A 17,373-nucleotide genomic window follows, 5' to 3' on the forward strand; every position below is an offset into this window, starting at 1 on the left:
TTGTTTCCACATCATTTCAACCAAAAACCTCAACGTGATGACATTGAATCAACGTGGAAAACTGATTGGATTTGCAGTCTTCAAGGTGAAGGATGTCTATCTTTTAATCTAAATCCAATGACATGGTGACATTTTGTATTGATTTCACATTTAATTCACTTTAGAAGGAAATCAAAACTAGACATTGAAATTACATCTGTGCCGTTGGAGATGACCATCTGCAGTATGACTGTGTTGAAAAAAAATCATGTTTTAATCAGTTGAACTTATTTAATCTCTGTTGAATATCTCTCTAGCTCTTAATTCCGTACCCCATCTCTCTCCCCCCCTCTCTCTCTCTCTCAATTCAATTCAATTATAAGGGGCTTTTTTGGCATGGGAAATGTGTTTACATTGCCAAATCTCTTTCTCTCTCTCTCTCTCTCTATCTTTCTCCCTCTCTCTCTCTCTAACCCTCCATCTCTCTTTCTCTCTCTCTCTCTCTTCTAGAATGGTAAAGTGAATGCCTTGGTGATTATATGATCAGTGAAGTACCATCTATTTCATAATTCCTTTCTTGGAGATATTTCTCTTTCACTAAATATATGATTAGCATGACACTCAATGCTGACACTTCTATCACCAAGTAAAAAGATAATACTCTTAATCAAGATACGGTTTCTAGGACGCACAGAAATCACACACACAAGCCCCCGCACATGCATGGGCACGCATGGGCACGTACGCACTCACTCTTCTTTGACTCTCTCTTTTTCTCTCACACAATCCATCCCCGAGGTTGTTAGCAATTCTTTTTTGTGTTTATTCTTCAAAAGTATAAATTCTTGAGGGGCTTTGCTGGGTCTCTGAAGCAGAAGACATCATACAACATTGACTCACTCTCTACCACACTCTACCACTCTGTCCCCGTCTAGATATATGGGATTGATACATCAAACCGTTCCTGCCCCATGCTCATGCATTTATGTAAAATATGTACAGTGTATATTATTGAATGGAATATAGAATTGAAGAATTGAAGAATATTAGAATGTATAATCTTTAATCCGATCATGGTTCTCAGTGAGTATAGAGTCCCTCTGTCGGATTGAAGTAGACCTAGTGCAGTGATCAGACCCTCTGGTTAGGCAGCAGACATTTATCAGAGTATTAGAGGTAGAGTTCCCTTCTCTCCCTTCACCTGAATCCTTATTCATAATGACATCCTGCATTGAAGATGCCTCTTAAACAGAGATTGGCCATGTCTTCCCACCCACAGGGGCTGTTCAAGGGACAACACTTCACAGTAAATTAACTCATGTTTGTGTGTGCGTTTGTGTGTGAGTATGTGCGTGCGTGTGTATGTCAATATGTGTGTGTGTGTGTGTGTGTGTGTTTTCCACATGTAGGAAGGATTCAACCCTGCCTCCACTGTCGCATATCAAGAAGCTGATTAAACAGCATGATCATTACATAGGCGCACCTTGTACTGGGGTCAATAAAAGGCCACTCTAAAATGTGCAGTTTTGTAACACAACACAATGCCAGAGATATCTCATGTATTGTGGGAGCATGTAATTGGCATACTGACTGCAAAAATGTCCACAAGAGCTGTTGGCAGATAATTGAATGTTAATTTCTCTACCATAAGCCGCCTCCAACGTCATTTTAGAGAATATGGCAGTACGCCCAACCATCCTCACAACCGCAGACCCTGTGTAACCACGCCAGCCCAGGTCCTCCACATCCGGCTTCTTCAGCTGCGTGATCGTCTGAGAACAGCCACCCGGACAGCTGATGAAACTGAGGAGTATTTCTGTTTGTAATAAAGCCCTTTCATGGGGAAAACCTTATTCTGATTGGCTGGGCCTGGCTCCCCATTGAGTGGGCCTTGCACCCAAATAGGTATGCCCTCCCAGGCCCACCCATCTGATGTGCCCCTGCCCAGTTATGTGAAATCCATAGATATAGGCCTTGTGAATTTCTCTCAAGTTATTGATTTCTTTATATGAACTGTAACTCAGTAAAATCGTTGAAATTGTTGTTCAGTATATATTCCTATAGCAATTTCTAGTAAGAAGAGTACGTTTCCTTACTGTAAATTGTTACAGTGCTGGCTATAATCACTGCATTGTTGTATTGTCAGAGGAGACGTGTGGTCTCTCAAAGCCTTAGGGGAGGTTATGCTGCAGCCTCATTTAGCGCTACAGAGCTGCACACACTCCAAAGACATTTTCATCCCCTAGCCAATCCCCACAAAATATGTCTGTATCTTTAATCAGTTAGAATGGAAAAGAAGTCTACATTTAATTGTCAACTATGGTTGCAACAAGCAAGCAGCTGCCTTATTTAGGGTTTCAGTACGTTGGTATGGAGAGCGATCAGTTTCTGCTGTATTTACGTTTAGGTCATCTTATCCAGTGACTTACACTCAGTGTAATCAAGTAAGGTTGATAAAACAACCACATTTCAGAGTCTTTGCAAGTAAAAACTTTCCTCAGTAAAGCAGCTCTGCAAATATGAGTATTTAACCAAACTGTACTCATTACTTCCTGAGTATGGGCCCAGTACTCTGTAGAAAGCCCACTGAGACGCCTTCCCAATATAAAGGAAAGTGAGACTTGGCGATGGATCCATCCTTTTAATGAGCATTATGAGAATATGTTACAAGAGGGGGAGAGAGTCGTGTGTGCATGCTTGTACGTGTGTGTGTGTGAGAGAGAGAGAGAGCGAGAGAGAGAGAGAGTAGTAATGAGGAGAGGAGAGGGTCACTTTCTTCTGTAGAGATAGAAATTATACTCGAGGAGACTAGACTGAGAAATCTCTCACATAGAGACAGGCCTTGTCATACATTCACATTAAATAGGAGAGATACTGTACATACACAGTGATGAGACATTACATATGCAAACGGCCTCAAGACCCTACCCTACGCTGACTTTGACTTGCTTTTGATACAAGTGACCCAATGCATCCTTTTGGAGGGAAAAGGCGCAACCCTCGTTCACAATTAAAAAAGTAATACTAGCGAGAGTTGTGCCTTTTCCTTCCAAATGCTCATATAACGTTTGGGTTGTACCTCGTCTCACATTGGTTGAGCGCCTTCTATTCCTCTCCGATGCTTAATTTCTTAATGATAAAATCTAAATAAACTCCTGAGAATTGGACATCAACAAAACATGACATGACACATAGAATGGCCATTTTCATCTCTCCACAGGTATCCTGCAGAGTTGCAAAGCTATTCATCCAAACAAGTACAGTGTGGATAAATTACAAGAGATATGTTCCCAATACACAGAATAGCACAATTTCCAAATAATTCCATTTTTATGACGTTCATAGCATATTTGTTTTAGGATTCATTTAATATTCCACTGATTTTCATGCAATTTAAAAAACATTTGAAAATGTTATATTATGTTATATGTGTCACTTAATGTTACCACAACATTCTCAGCATGCAAATGTATACATCCCCATTTTGTTTCTCTGCGGAATTTATGGCAAATCACATTTGGGCAGTGCATTGTAGACCCACTACAAAGTGATATAGACACAAAGCATTTTAATTTAATTCATCTGAACAGCATTTTATCAAATACTGTAAACACAATGTTAAGTTCCCAAGCTAGGTCTTCAAGCCTCTGCACCACCAGAGAGGCTCTCTTTCATTGGATTTTTTTTAGTATATAGCCATGGCAGTACGGTCAATCAGGAATTCCATGCTTCCTTGTTACCCTTCTTTGACATAAATATCCCAGGGATACAGGGCATTTGGAAAGTATTCAGACCCCTTCCTTTTTTCCACATTTTGTTACATTACAGTATTGTAAAATTGATTACAATTATTTTTTCCTCATCAATCTACACACAATACCCCATAATGACAAAGCGAAAACAGGTTTTTAGAGATGTTTGCAAATGTATATAAAAAATATAAAAAACAACTACCTTATTTGCATAAGTATTCAGACCCTTGCTATGAGACTCGAAATTGAGCTCAGGTGCATCCTGATTCCATTGATCATCCTTGAGATGTTTCTACAACTTGATTGGAGTCTACCTGTGGTAAATTCAATTGATTGGACATGATTTGGAAAGGCACACACCTGTCAACATAAGGTCCCACATTTGAAAGTGCATGTCAGAGCAAAAATCAAGCCGTGAGGTCGAAGAAATTGTCTGTAGAGCTCAGAGTCAGGATTGTGTCGAGGCACAGATCTGGGGAAAGGTACCAAAAAAATTCTGCAGCATTGACGGTCCCCAAGAACACAGTGGCCTCCATCATTCTTAAATGGAAGAAGTTTGGAACCACCAATACTCTTCCTAGAGCTGGCCGCCCGGCCAAACTGAGCAATCAGGGGAAGAAGGACCTTGGTCAGAGAAGTGACCAAGAACCTGATGGTCACTCTGACAGAGCTCCAGAGCTCCTCTGTGAAGATAGGAGAACCTTCCAGAAGGACAACCATCTCTGCAGCACTCCACTAATCAGGACTTTATGGTAGAATGGCCAGACGGAAGCCACTCCTCAGTAAAAGGCACATGACAGCCCGCTTGGAGTTTGCCAAAAGGCACCTAAAGGACTCTCAGACCATGTGAAACAAGATTCTCTGGTCTGATGAAACCAAGATTGAACTCTCTGGCCTGAATGCCAAGAGTCACATCTGGAGGAAACCTGCTACCATCTCTACAGTGAAGCATGGTGGTGGCAGCATCATGCTGTGGGGATGTTTTTCAACGGCAGGGACTGGGAGATTACTCGGGATCGAGAGAAAGTTGACCAGAGCAAAATACAGAGAGATCCTTGATGAAAACCTGCTCCAGAGCCTCAGACTGGGGCGAAGGTTCACCTTACAACAGGACAACGACCCTAAGCAAACAGCCACAACAACAGGTTTTTCATTATTATTTTACCTTTATTTAACTAGGCAAGTCAGTTAAGAACAAATTGTTATTTTCAATGATGGCCTAGGAACAGTGCGTTAACTGCCTTGTTCAGGGGCAGAATGGCAGATTTCTTTTACGTTGTCCAATGCTCTAACCACTAGGCTACCTGTCGCCCTGCTTTGGGACAAGTCTCTGAGAGTCCTTGAGTGGCCCAGCCAGAGCCCGGACTTGAACCCGATTTGAACATCTCTGCAGAGACTTGTTAATAGCTGTGCAGCAACGCTCACCATCCAACCTGACAGAGCTTGAGAGGATCTGCAGAGAAGAATGGGAGAAACTCACCAAATACTGGTGTGCCAAACTTCTAGCGTCATACCCAAGAAGACTCAAGGTTGTAATTGCTGTCGAAGATGCTTTAACAAAGTACTGAGCAAAAGGTCTGAATACTTATGTAAATGTGATATTTCAGGTTTGTATTTTAAATACATTTGCAAAAATGTCCAAAAACCTCTTTTTGCTTTGTTATTATTAGGTATTATGTGTAGATTTATGATGGAAAATGACAATTTAAGTCATTTTAGAATAAGGCTGTAATGTAACAGAACGTGGAAAAAGTCAAGGGGTCTGTATACTTTGTGTCGATTATATACTGGTAACTGGGTTCTTCACCCGCACTTCACCCATTCTCTTTATATGCTGCGTACTTATGGGCCCATATTTACAATTTATCCAGAACTATGAGTGCTGATCTAGGATGATCATGAAAGATAAGACAGGGGGGACCATGTCATGTGTCTGAAAGTAGGAATTATATTGGGTGCATATTTTTTTTAAATTAACAGTACATTTTTACACAAAATTATTTTTTAAACCATTTTTACTACACATTTCTGCATTTCTGACTGGATTTAAACACCTGGACGAATTGAAATGAATTTGTGGATCAGCATCCTCCAGCAGTTGAAGCTGATCCCCAGCAGGTGAAGCTGATCCCCAGCAGTTGAAGCTGATCCCCAGCAGGTGAAGCTGATCCCCAGCAGGTGAAGCTGATCCCCAGCAGGTGAAGCTGATCATGAAGCTGTTTGATGGAATGCCAAGAGTGTTACCAAATAGGTCTATCTTCTGTATACTACCCCTACCTTGTCACAACACAACTGATTGGATCAAACATATTACAGTAAGATGAAAGAAATGACACACATTAGCTTTTAACAAGGCACATCTGTTAATAGTAAAGCATTCCAGGTGACTAGCTCATGAAGCTGGTTGAGAAATTGCCAAGAATGTGCAAAGCTGTCATCAAGGCAAATGGTGGTTACTCTGAAGAATATCTAATATAACATATATTTTGATTTGTTTAACACTTTTTTGGTTACTACATGATTCCATATGTGTTTTTCATAGTTTTGATGTCTTCACTATTATTCTACAATGTAGAAAATAGTAAAAATAAAGAAAAAGGGTCACTATGGAGGAGTTTTGGTTCCTGCCGTCTCCCTCAGAGCAAAACTCATGAGACCCTTTTACCCTGGGTGAAGCTGGATTCAGCAGTGCTCTGGCCTGCATTAAAACCAAATATCCATCCAGGTTGGATGTAACAGCAGAGATGAGGTGTGCATTGTTGACCACGCCGTCTGACTTTGAGAAGCTCTGATGTGACATACATCAAGGAAACCCATCTCATTAGTGGTGGTGAGATAACAGACATTATGTCAGACTAATTTGCAGTTGACTGTCATAGTCCCACATTAAAAGTATGTGATCGTGAGTTGAGAGGACAATCAGAAATACTGTTAGAATGTTTTGCAATTGACTGAAATAGCCCCAAATAAAAAAGTTAACATTGGATGTTAATTACATACTTTTCTTCACATTGTTGGAGTCACGAGAATCTTCAGATATCAAAATGGGGTCATGTTTGGGAACGCCTGCTATAGAATAAGTCTAGGCATAGGCTATTCTCAATCACAGCTTTATAAGTGATAGAGCAAATAATATTATTTATTTTAATTTTACGAGGCAAATAATGTAATTATTTTCCAGTTCTGAAGATGGGGCGGCAGGTAGCCTAGTGGTTAGTGCGTTGGACCATTAACCAAAAAAATCTGTCTTTCTGCACCTGAACAAGGCAGTTAACGCACTGTTCCTAGGCCGTCATTAACTTACTTGCCTAGATAAAGAAAGGTTAAATGAAAAAAATGGTAGAATGCTTCTATCCAGCCCATTATGTAGGCTGGTTATATAACCTAGCTCACTACAGCCCATTCCTCATCAGAAAGTCACTGCTCCATCATGTGCGCTCCACACAGACAGCAGCCAGGTCTCATCGACTAGACATAACATAGTAAATGTGAAACTGGGAAACTCAAATTAGTATGTTATGTTATATTTGGTATGGTTACTGAAGGCAAGTTCGAAGCTCATCACAACCAACTTTAGCTAAATAAAATGTTTTCAACTACGTACTACTTTAGCTACTTTACAACTACTTAGCATGTTAGCTAACCTTTCCCATAACCCTAACCTTAACCCTAATCCCTAGCCTAGCTAACGTTAGCCACCTAGTTAGAATTCATAACATACTGTATCATACGTTTTGCAAATTTGTAAAATATAGTACATTTTGCAAACTCGTAACATATAATACGAATTGTAATTCATAACAAATCATACGAAATGGTTGATGGACATCCACAAGTTTACACATCAAATCAAATCAAATTTATTTATATAGCCCTTCGTACATCAGCTGATATCTCAAAGTGCTGTACAGAAACCCAGCCTAAAACCCCAAACAGCAAGCAATGCAGGTGTAGAAGCACGGTGGCTAGGAAAAACTCCCTAGAAAGGCCAAAACCTAGGAAGAAACCTAGAGAGGAACCAGGCTATGTGGGGTGGCCAGTCCTCTTCTGGCTGTGCCGGGTGGAGATTATAACAGAACATGGCCAAGATGTTCAAATGTTCATAAATGACCAGCATGGTCGAATAATAATAAGGCAGAACAGTTGAAACTGGAGCAGCAGCACAGGTAGTTGGACTGGGGACAGCAAGGAGTCATCATGTCAGGTATTCCTGGGGCATGGTCCTAGGGCTCAGGTCCTCCGAGAGAGAGAAAGAAAGAGAGAATTAGAGAGAGCATATGTGGGATGGCCAGTCCTCTTCTGGCTGTGCCGGGTGGAGATTATAACAGAACATGGCCAAGATGTTCAAATATTCATAATGACCAGCATGGTCGAATAATAATAAGGCAGAACAGTTTAAACTGGAGCAGCAGCACGGTCAGGTGGGCTGGGGACAGCAAGGAGTCATCATGTCAGGTATTCCTGGGGCATGGTCCTAGGGCTCAGGTCCTCCGAGAGAGAGAAAGAAAGAGAGAATTAGAGAGAGCATATGTGGGATGGCCAGTCCTCTTCTGGCTGTGCCGGGTGGAGATTATAACAGAAAATGGTAGACTGGTAGACACATACCATACGAAATGTAAAATATCATACTAAATGGAGTGTCTCGGATTTATGTACAGAATAATACGAAATGATCTGAGACGAGGTTGCAGACAGACACACAAACACAAACCTGTTCTGCTCCTCCACCAGAAAGGAATATTAGAAGATTTGCCATTGCCTGCACTAGCCAGGCTTTCAAAAAAAAATGTATTTCGTAATGATTCATCCAGTTGTATTCGATTTTGCTCTATAGCTCAACTGTAGTGTTAGCAGACTTTTTTTATTGTATATGTTTTTAATGAAATTAGATTTGATTTTGATTGATTCATCGAGTGCTCATGCTTTTGTAAGCAAGAAACACCACAGTTGCAGTTAAGTATTTGCAAAGGTTGGAGAAATACACTGGTGCTTTGCAGTACTTATTCTATGAAAAGACACATGGTACAATAAAAGTGGTGCAGCAGTTTGGCTGGGATAGGTTTACAGTGTTCCCCCACTAAATCACAGCACAATCTCATCATCCCTTGTCTCTCTCTCGCTCCCTCTCCCTCTCCTTCTCGGTCTCTCTGCCAGCCTACAGCGACCACAAACTGCTGTTTAATTTGAAGAAGAAATCGGACCCCAAATAAAACCCTTCACTGCGATCAAACTCCAGCAAAAATATTGCAATGAAAGGCAAATAGAGCAATGAACAGCTTTCCACCTCAACTATTGGGGTGGTTGTTGGCAGTATTACAGGGGTGTATTTTTCTGCATACAGGATGTCTACTCTGAGAATGCACTGAAATAGCTATTAAAATGTGTATTTGGTATAGTCTTCTGGGCCAAGGGAATATCTTTCTCTGCAGCTTTCTCATTTAGTTAAATAAAGCTAATCGCGATTACACACTTAATGCTCTCCTGGTATTCCTTCCTATTCATCGCAGACCTACAGTTCAACCTCTAGCTGGTGTGATTTTGATGGGTGCAATCTGGATTTCTGTAAGAAAGTGGAAAATTAAGGCCATAATACAGGGGCAAGTTGTTGCCCCTGCTTTACCCATAAACTCAAACCTGCTGCAAGCCAAACCAATGGAATTGCAGAAACAACAATATAACTACATTTTGCAAACATAAAATTGACCAGCTAGCTAAATGTGAATGGTATTAATCTATTAAGGCAGTTAGTTAAACATGCAAAAAAACTACCTATAATGACTCCAACATAGATAACACTTATTTGTGGCTAGTTAGCTAGCCAATTTAGACAGTTTGTTCCATTGATTTAACATGGACTTTGATGAGCATGCGCATGAAATATACAGTTGAAGTCGGAAGTTTACATACACCTTAGCCAAATACATTTAAACTCAGTTTTTCACAATTCCTGACATTTAATCCTAGTAAAAATTCCCTGTCTTAGGTCAGTTAGGATCACTACTTTATTTTAAGAATGTGAAATGTCAGAATAATAGTAGAGAGAATGATTTATTTCAGCTTGTATTTCTTTCATCAAATTCTCAGTGGGTCAGAAGTTTACATACACTCAATTAGTATTTGGTATCATTGCCTTAAAATTGTTTAACTTCGGTCAAACGTTTCGGGTAGCCTTCCACAAGCTTCCCACAATAAGTTGGGTGAATTTAGTCTCATTCCTCCTGACAGAGCTAGTGTAACTGAGTCAGATTTGAAGGCCTCTTGCTCACACACGCTTTTTCAGTTCTAACCACAAAAGTTCTATAGGATTGAGGTCAGGGGTTTGTGTTTCCAATACCTTGACTTTGTTATCCTTAAGCCATTTTGCCACAACTTTGGAAGTATGCTTGGGGTCATTGTCCATTTGGAAGACCCATTTGGACCAAGCGTTAACTTCCTGACTGATGTCTTGAGATGTTGCTCCAATATATCCACATATTTTTCCTACCTCATGATGCCATCTATTTTGTGAAGTGCACCAGTCCCTCCTGCAGCAAAGCACCCCCACAACATGATGCTGCCACCCCCATGCTTCACGGTTGGGATGGTGTACTTCGTTTTGCAAGCCTCCCCCTTTTTCCTCCAAACATAACGATGGTCATTATGGCCAAACAGTTATATTTTTGTTTCATCAGACCAGAGGACATTTCAACAAAAACTTCAATCTTTGTCCCTATCTGCAGTTGAAAACCACATTTTTATGGCGGTTTTGGAGCAGTGGCTACTTCCTTGCTGAGCGGCCATTCAGGTTATGTCGATATCGGTCTTGTTTTACTGTGGATATAGATACTTTTGTACCTGTTTCCTCCAGCATCTCCACAAGTCACATGATGGCTGCGTGGTCCCATGGTGTTTATACTTGCATACTATTGTTTGTACAGCTGAACGTGTTACCTTCAGGCATTTGGAAATTGCTTCCAAGGATGAACCAGACTTGTGGATTTCTAAAAAAAAATATTCTGAGGTCTTGGCTGATTTCTTTTGATTTTCCCATGATGTCAAGCAAAGAGGCACTGAGTTTGAAGGTAGGCCTTGAAATACATCCACAGGTACACCTCCAATTGACTCAAATGATGTAAATTATTCTATCAGAAGCTTCTTAAATTTTCCAAGCTGTTTAAAGGCACAGTCAACTTAGTGTATGTAAACTTCTGACCTACTGGGATTGTGATACAGTGAATTATAAGTTAAATAATCTGTCTGTAAACAATTGTTGGAAAAATTACTTGTGTCATTGTCACGTTCGTCATAACGAGGAGACGAAGAACACTACACAAACTAACAAAATAATAAAACGAATGTGAAGCTATAAACACGAGTGCTGCCATGCAACTACACATAGACAATAACCCACAAAACCATAATTGAAAATGGCAACCTAAATAGGATCCCCAATCAGCGACAACGATAAACAGCTGTCTCTGATTGGGAACCAATTCAGGCCACCATAGACCTACCTATACCTAGACATACTAAAACCCCATAGATATACAAAAAAACTAGACTATCCTACCTATCCTTGACTTTGGCAATGTCATTTACAAAATAGCCTCCAACACTCTACTCAGCAAACTGGATGTTGTCTATCATAGTTTCTTCACCAAAGCTCCATATACTACCCACCACTGCGACCTGTATGCTCTCGTTGGCTGGCCCTCACCACAAAATCGTCGGCTCCACAAACCCACTGGCTCCAGGTCGCCTATAAGTCTTTGCTAGGTAAAGCACCGCCTTATCTCAGCTCATTGGTTACCATAGCAGCACCCACCTGTAGCACGCCCTCCAGCAGGTATATTTCACTGGTCATCCCCAAAGCCAACACTACCTTTGGCCACCTTTCCTTCCAGTTCTCTGCTGCCAATGACTGGAACGAATTGCAAAAATCACTGAAACTGGAGTCTTATATATCTCCCTCTCTATCTTTAAGCATCAGCTGTCAGAGCAGCTTACTGTACCTTACTGCACTGTACACAGCCAATCTGTAAATAGCACACCCACCCACCTTACTGTACCTCATCCCCATATTATTACTTACCCTCTTGCTCTTTTGCACCCCAGTATCTCTACCTGCACATCATCATCTGCACATCTATCACTCTAGTGTTAATGCTAAATTGTAATTATTTCGCCTCTATGTCTTACTTATTGCCTTACCCCCTACTCTTCCACATTTGCACACACTGTACATAGATTTTTCTATTGTGTTATGGACTGTACATTTGTTTATGTGTAACTCTGTGTTGTTGTTTGTGTCGCACTGCTTTGCTTTATCTTTGCCAGGTTGCAGTTGTAAATGAGAACTTGTTCTCAACTGGCCTACCTGGTTAAATAAAGGTGAAATACATTTTTTTAAATAAAAAAATAAAGCTGGAATCCTTAATTGCTGAAACTGCCATTTGTTATATAAATATTCATACACATAGCTCATATAAACAAAGACATTCCGTCGTAAGAACACATACACCCAGCCATAAGACTGACCCCCTCTTCCTTATATAAACACACATCTCATCTCCCTCTAACTGGCCGGTCCCAAGAGCAAAGAACTTTTGCTGTGCACCAATGGGGCCCGCTCTGGCTAGAGCAAGGCCCGCCTCCAACCCTCCGACCAGTCAAGAAGACCGAAACGACAAGACTCCACCTACTTTATTCTATGTATGAAAATGTATGTAACCATTGTATAGGCCTCTTTTTCACCTGGCTCCTTGCCGAGTTATGTGAACTAGGTCCGTGCACGTAAAACTGCGGGACAAGATATCTCTGACTCATTAAAACTGTCTTTTGTTACAACTGAAATCCACTCTGTCCAGCGTCCGTGATTTGGTCTCAACTCTCCAGTATTTGAACACTAACACATGTCAAACTGCCATGTCATTTTACGACAACAAAGAAGTTACTGCAAACAACAAACACTTAGTTTTTTACCTCTGACACCATTGCATGTACAATAGAACAGCAGAATATATTCTGCAATTGTTTTACCACACTGCCAAAGGCTCCTCTACTGCATTTGAACAACAAAACAAAAACAGTAACACAGGGGCTGGGGCGAGCAGTGGCACGGTTTCTCCTAATTCTCCCCATCATTTTCTGTCTGCCCTTCACCTGCACCACTGTAACATAGTCCTCACCTTCCTCACCCTTGGTCCTCTGCAGGTAATCTAGAAGGCCCCTATCTTGACCTTTAGAGGGGGATATCCAACCTATAGATGGAGAGAACTGTAGCCATACTGCAATAAATTGGCTCCCCAGTGAAACACTAACCTTTTTGGGCCCTCTTCCGATTTGGGCGATGTGGGAACTGGGGATTCAATTGACGCGTTGTACTGGGAAGACAATTTACTGTAGCGCAACACCGACTGGTGCCCCTGGTCCTTGGTAAAAAACAAGAAGAAGAAAATCCAAGGTGAGAAGTGCAGACTCAGCATTTGTTCTTTGTTGTTAAGTTTTTTTTGTGTGTGTGATGGAAACACAGAAAGCAGAAGATTTCAACACAACACTGACAAGACAGTGTGTGGGGAACATGAGTCAGAAGTGGAGAAATTGGAATGAAAGTGTGTTGAAATACAGCATGTACTGTATATCTGACACAGTGAACAGTGACTGGTTGTGCATGTGAAAATGCACCCTTTTCCCTATGTAACGCACTCACTACTTTTGACCAGGGCGTGCACTATGTGCTCTATGTAGGGAATAGGGTGCCATTTTGGATGCAGCACCACTAAGCAAAAGGAGTTCACTAAACCATGATGGCGCCTGAGGGGATGGCTGCCGTCTTATTTGCTCTTAACCAACCATGCCATTCTGTTTGTTTTTTTCGCCTTGTTCGTAACTTGTTTTGTACATATTGTTGCTGATACCGTCATAAAACTTCTCTATATCAGACTGTGTCAGAGGAAGGCCCTAAAAATCGTCAGAGACTCCAGCCACCCTAGTCATAGACTGTTTTCTCTGCTACCGCACGACAAGCAGTGCTGGAGCACCAAGTCTAGGTCCAAGAGGCTTCTAAACAGCTTCTACCCCCAAGCCATAAGACTCCTGAACAGCTACTCAAATGGCTACCCAAACTATATGCATTGCCCCCCCCCCCCCACCCCACCCTCTTCCACGCTGCTGCTACTCTCTGTTATTACCTATGCATAGTCACTTTAATAACTCTACCTACATGTACATATTACCTCAATTACCTTGACACCGGTGCCACCGCACATTACCCCCTGTGTATAGCCCTGCTATTGTTATTAACTGCTGCTCTTTAATTATTTGTTATTCTTATCTCTTACTTTTTTCCCTTTCTTTAAGGTATTTTCTTACAACAGCATTGTTGGTTAAGGGCTTGTAAGTAAGCATTTCACTGTATTGTATTCGGTGCATGTGACAAATAACATTTTATAGGGTGCCATTTCAGACACAGCCATGTCACATATTATATAGAGAAGGTCCTGAGTCTACTGTAACAACAATGAAGTGCTGTGTTCGGGAACAGAACACATGGTCCTCCTCTCTCCTGTACTCATCACTGTGTGCTTTAACCTATGTAGTGCACTATATAAGGGTATAGGGTAACATTTAAAGGGAAGGTATTTTAGGTCCAGAGTCTACTAGTGCTGTGTTTGAAAAGAAAAGGGACAGAATGAGGGCTCCTCCTCTTTTACTGCTCCTGTACTCATCACTGTGTTGCCTTAGCCAGAGAGTGATTAAAAAGCCATCAATTGACTCCCACCTAATTACCAGCAGTGTTGTAGCTTAATGTTGTTGTTGATATTAAATAAAGTAGTTGTCTGTAGAAAATGAGGTGAACAATGCAGAAGCCAATCCTCAGCATATTTAATGGTGCTATTTGAGCTCCAGCCATATGCTACCCTTCATTACTTTGTCCCCCAATTACCACGTAACAAATGCATTCTCAAAACAACAGAATGGAAGGGTTGGAACACATTGTTCCAGAACCCCTACAGATTAAAACAACATCAATGGAAAATGTGTTCTCTACCACTATAGTTTTATCCATCAGGGAGCACCACAGGGACAGGTCTTAAGCACTGCATAGTGAACTACATGTATGTATGTGTATGTATGTCATTGGGTTTACTTGATAGCTACCTACACAAATAGCTAGCAAGAACAAAGTGTTAATAATAAATTCATTTAAAAGGATTAAAAGCAATACAAATAAGTTATCCAGTATGTATGTATGTATGTACAGTGGGTCAAAAAAGTATTTAGTCAGCCACCAATTGTGCAAGTTCTCCCACTTAAAAAGATGAGAGAGGCCTGTAATTTTCATCATAGGTACACTTCAACTATGACAGAAGAAATGAGGGGGAAAAATCCAGAAAATCACATTGTAGGATTTTTAATGAATTTATTTGCAAATTATGGTGGAAAATAAGTATTTGGTCAATAACAAAAGTTTATCTCAATACTTTGTTATATACCCTTTGTTGGCAATGACAGAGATCAAACGATTTCTGTAAGTCTTCACAAGGTTTTCACACACTGTTGCTGGTATTTTGGCCCATTCCTCCATGCAGATCTCCTCTAGAGCAGTGATGTTTTGGGGCTGTTGCTGGGCAACACGGACTTTCAACTCCCTCCAAAGATTTTCTATGGGGTTGAGATCTGGAGACTGGCTAGGCCACTTCAGGACCTTGAAATGCTTTTTACGAAGCCACTCCTTCGTTGCCCGGGCGATGTGTTTGGGATCATTGTCATGCTGAAAGACACAGCCACGTTTTATCTTCAATGCCCTTGCTGATGGAAGGAGGTTTTCACTCAAAATCTCATGATACACGTCCCCATTCATTCTTTCCTTTACACGGATCCTATGGAATACCTATGTGAGAATGCTGTTCATTGACTACAGCTCGGCATTCAACACCATAGTACCCTCCAAGCTCGTCATCAAGCTTGAGACCCTGGGTCTCGACCCCGCCCTGTGCAACTGGGTACTGGACTTCCTGACGGGCCGCCCCCAGGTGGTGAGGGTAGGCAACAACATCTCCTCCCCGCTGATCCTCAACACTGGGGCCCCACAAGGGTGCGTTCTGAGCCCTCTCCTGTACTCCCTGTTCACCCACGACTGCGTGGCCACGCACGCCTCCAACTCAATCATCAAGTTTGCGGACGACACAACAGTGGTAGGCTTGATTACCAACAACGACGAGACGGCCTACAGGGAGGAGGTGAGGGCCCTCGGAGTGTGGTGTCAGGAAAATAACCTCACACTCAACGTCAACAAAACTAAGGAGATGATTGTGGACTTCAGGAAACAGCAGAGGGAACACCCCCCTATCCACATCGATGGAACAGTAGTGGAGAGGGTAGCAAGTTTTAAGTTCCTCGGCATACACATCACAGACAAACTGAATTGGTCCACTCACACAGACAGCATTGTGAAGAAGGCGCAGCAGCGCCTCTTCAACCTCAGGAGGCTGAAGAAATTCGGCTTGTCACCAAAAGCACTCACAAACTTCTACAGATGCACAATCGAGAGCATCCTGGCGGGCTGTATCACCGCCTGGTACGGCAACTGCTCCGCCCTCAACCGTAAGGCTCTCCAGAGGGTGGTGAGGTCTGCACAACGCATCACCGGGGGCAAACTACCTGCCCTCCAGGACACCTACACCACCCGATGTCACAGGAAGGCCATAAAGATCATCAAGGACATCAACCACCCGAGCCACTGCCTGTTCACCCCGCTATCATCCAGAAGGCGAGGTCAGTACAGGTGCATCAAAGCTGGGACCGAGAGACTGAAAAACAGCTTCTATCTCAAGGCCATCAGACTGTTAAACAGCCACCACTAACATTGAGTGGCTGCTGCCAACACACTGACACTGACTCAACTCCAGCCACTTTAATAATGGGAATTGATGGGAAATGATGTAAATATATCACTAGCCACTTTAAACAATGCTACCTTATATAATGTTACTTACCCTACATTATTCATCTCATAGGCATACGTATATACTGTACTCTATATCATCGACTGTATCCTTATGTAATACATGTATCACTAGCCACTTTAACTATGCCACTTTGTTTACATACTCATCTCATATGTATATACTGTACTCGATACCATCTACTGTATCTTGCCTATGCTGCTCTGTACCATCACTCATTCATATATCCTTATGTACATATTCTTTATCCCCTTACACTGTGTACAAGACAGTAGTTTTGGAATTGTTAGTTAGATTACTTGTTGGTTATTACTGCATTGTCGGAACTAGAAGCACAAGCATTTCGCTACACTCGCATTAACATCTGCTAACCATGTGTATGTGACAAATAAAATTTGATTTGATTTGATCAGTCGTCCTGGTCTCTATGCAGAAAAACAGCCCCAAACCATGATGTTTCCACCCCCATGCTTAACAGTAGGTATGGTGTTCTTTGGATGCAACTCAACTTTGTCCTCCAAACACGACGAGTTGAGTTTATACCAAAAAGTTATATTTTGGTTTCATCTGACGATATGACATTCTCCCAATCTTCTTCTGGATCATCCAAATGCTCTCTAGCAAACTTCAGACGGGCCTGGACATGTACTGGCTTAAGCAGGGGGACACGTCTGGCACTGCAGGATTTGAGTCCC

General features: G+C 41.7%; 1 long non-coding RNA gene across 1 annotated transcript in view; it reads right to left on the reverse strand.

Annotated features, from left to right (window-relative positions):
• LOC149974580 (uncharacterized) overlaps window positions 1-17,373 on the reverse strand; it is a 140,173-nt gene that overhangs the window by 47,468 nt on the left and 75,332 nt on the right. The window lies entirely within an intron of this gene.

This window comes from Oncorhynchus mykiss, chromosome 20 (assembly GCF_057628025.1).
Source record: "Oncorhynchus mykiss isolate SJ-2025 chromosome 20, ASM5762802v1, whole genome shotgun sequence".
Lineage (NCBI taxonomy): Eukaryota > Metazoa > Chordata > Actinopteri > Salmoniformes > Salmonidae > Oncorhynchus > Oncorhynchus mykiss.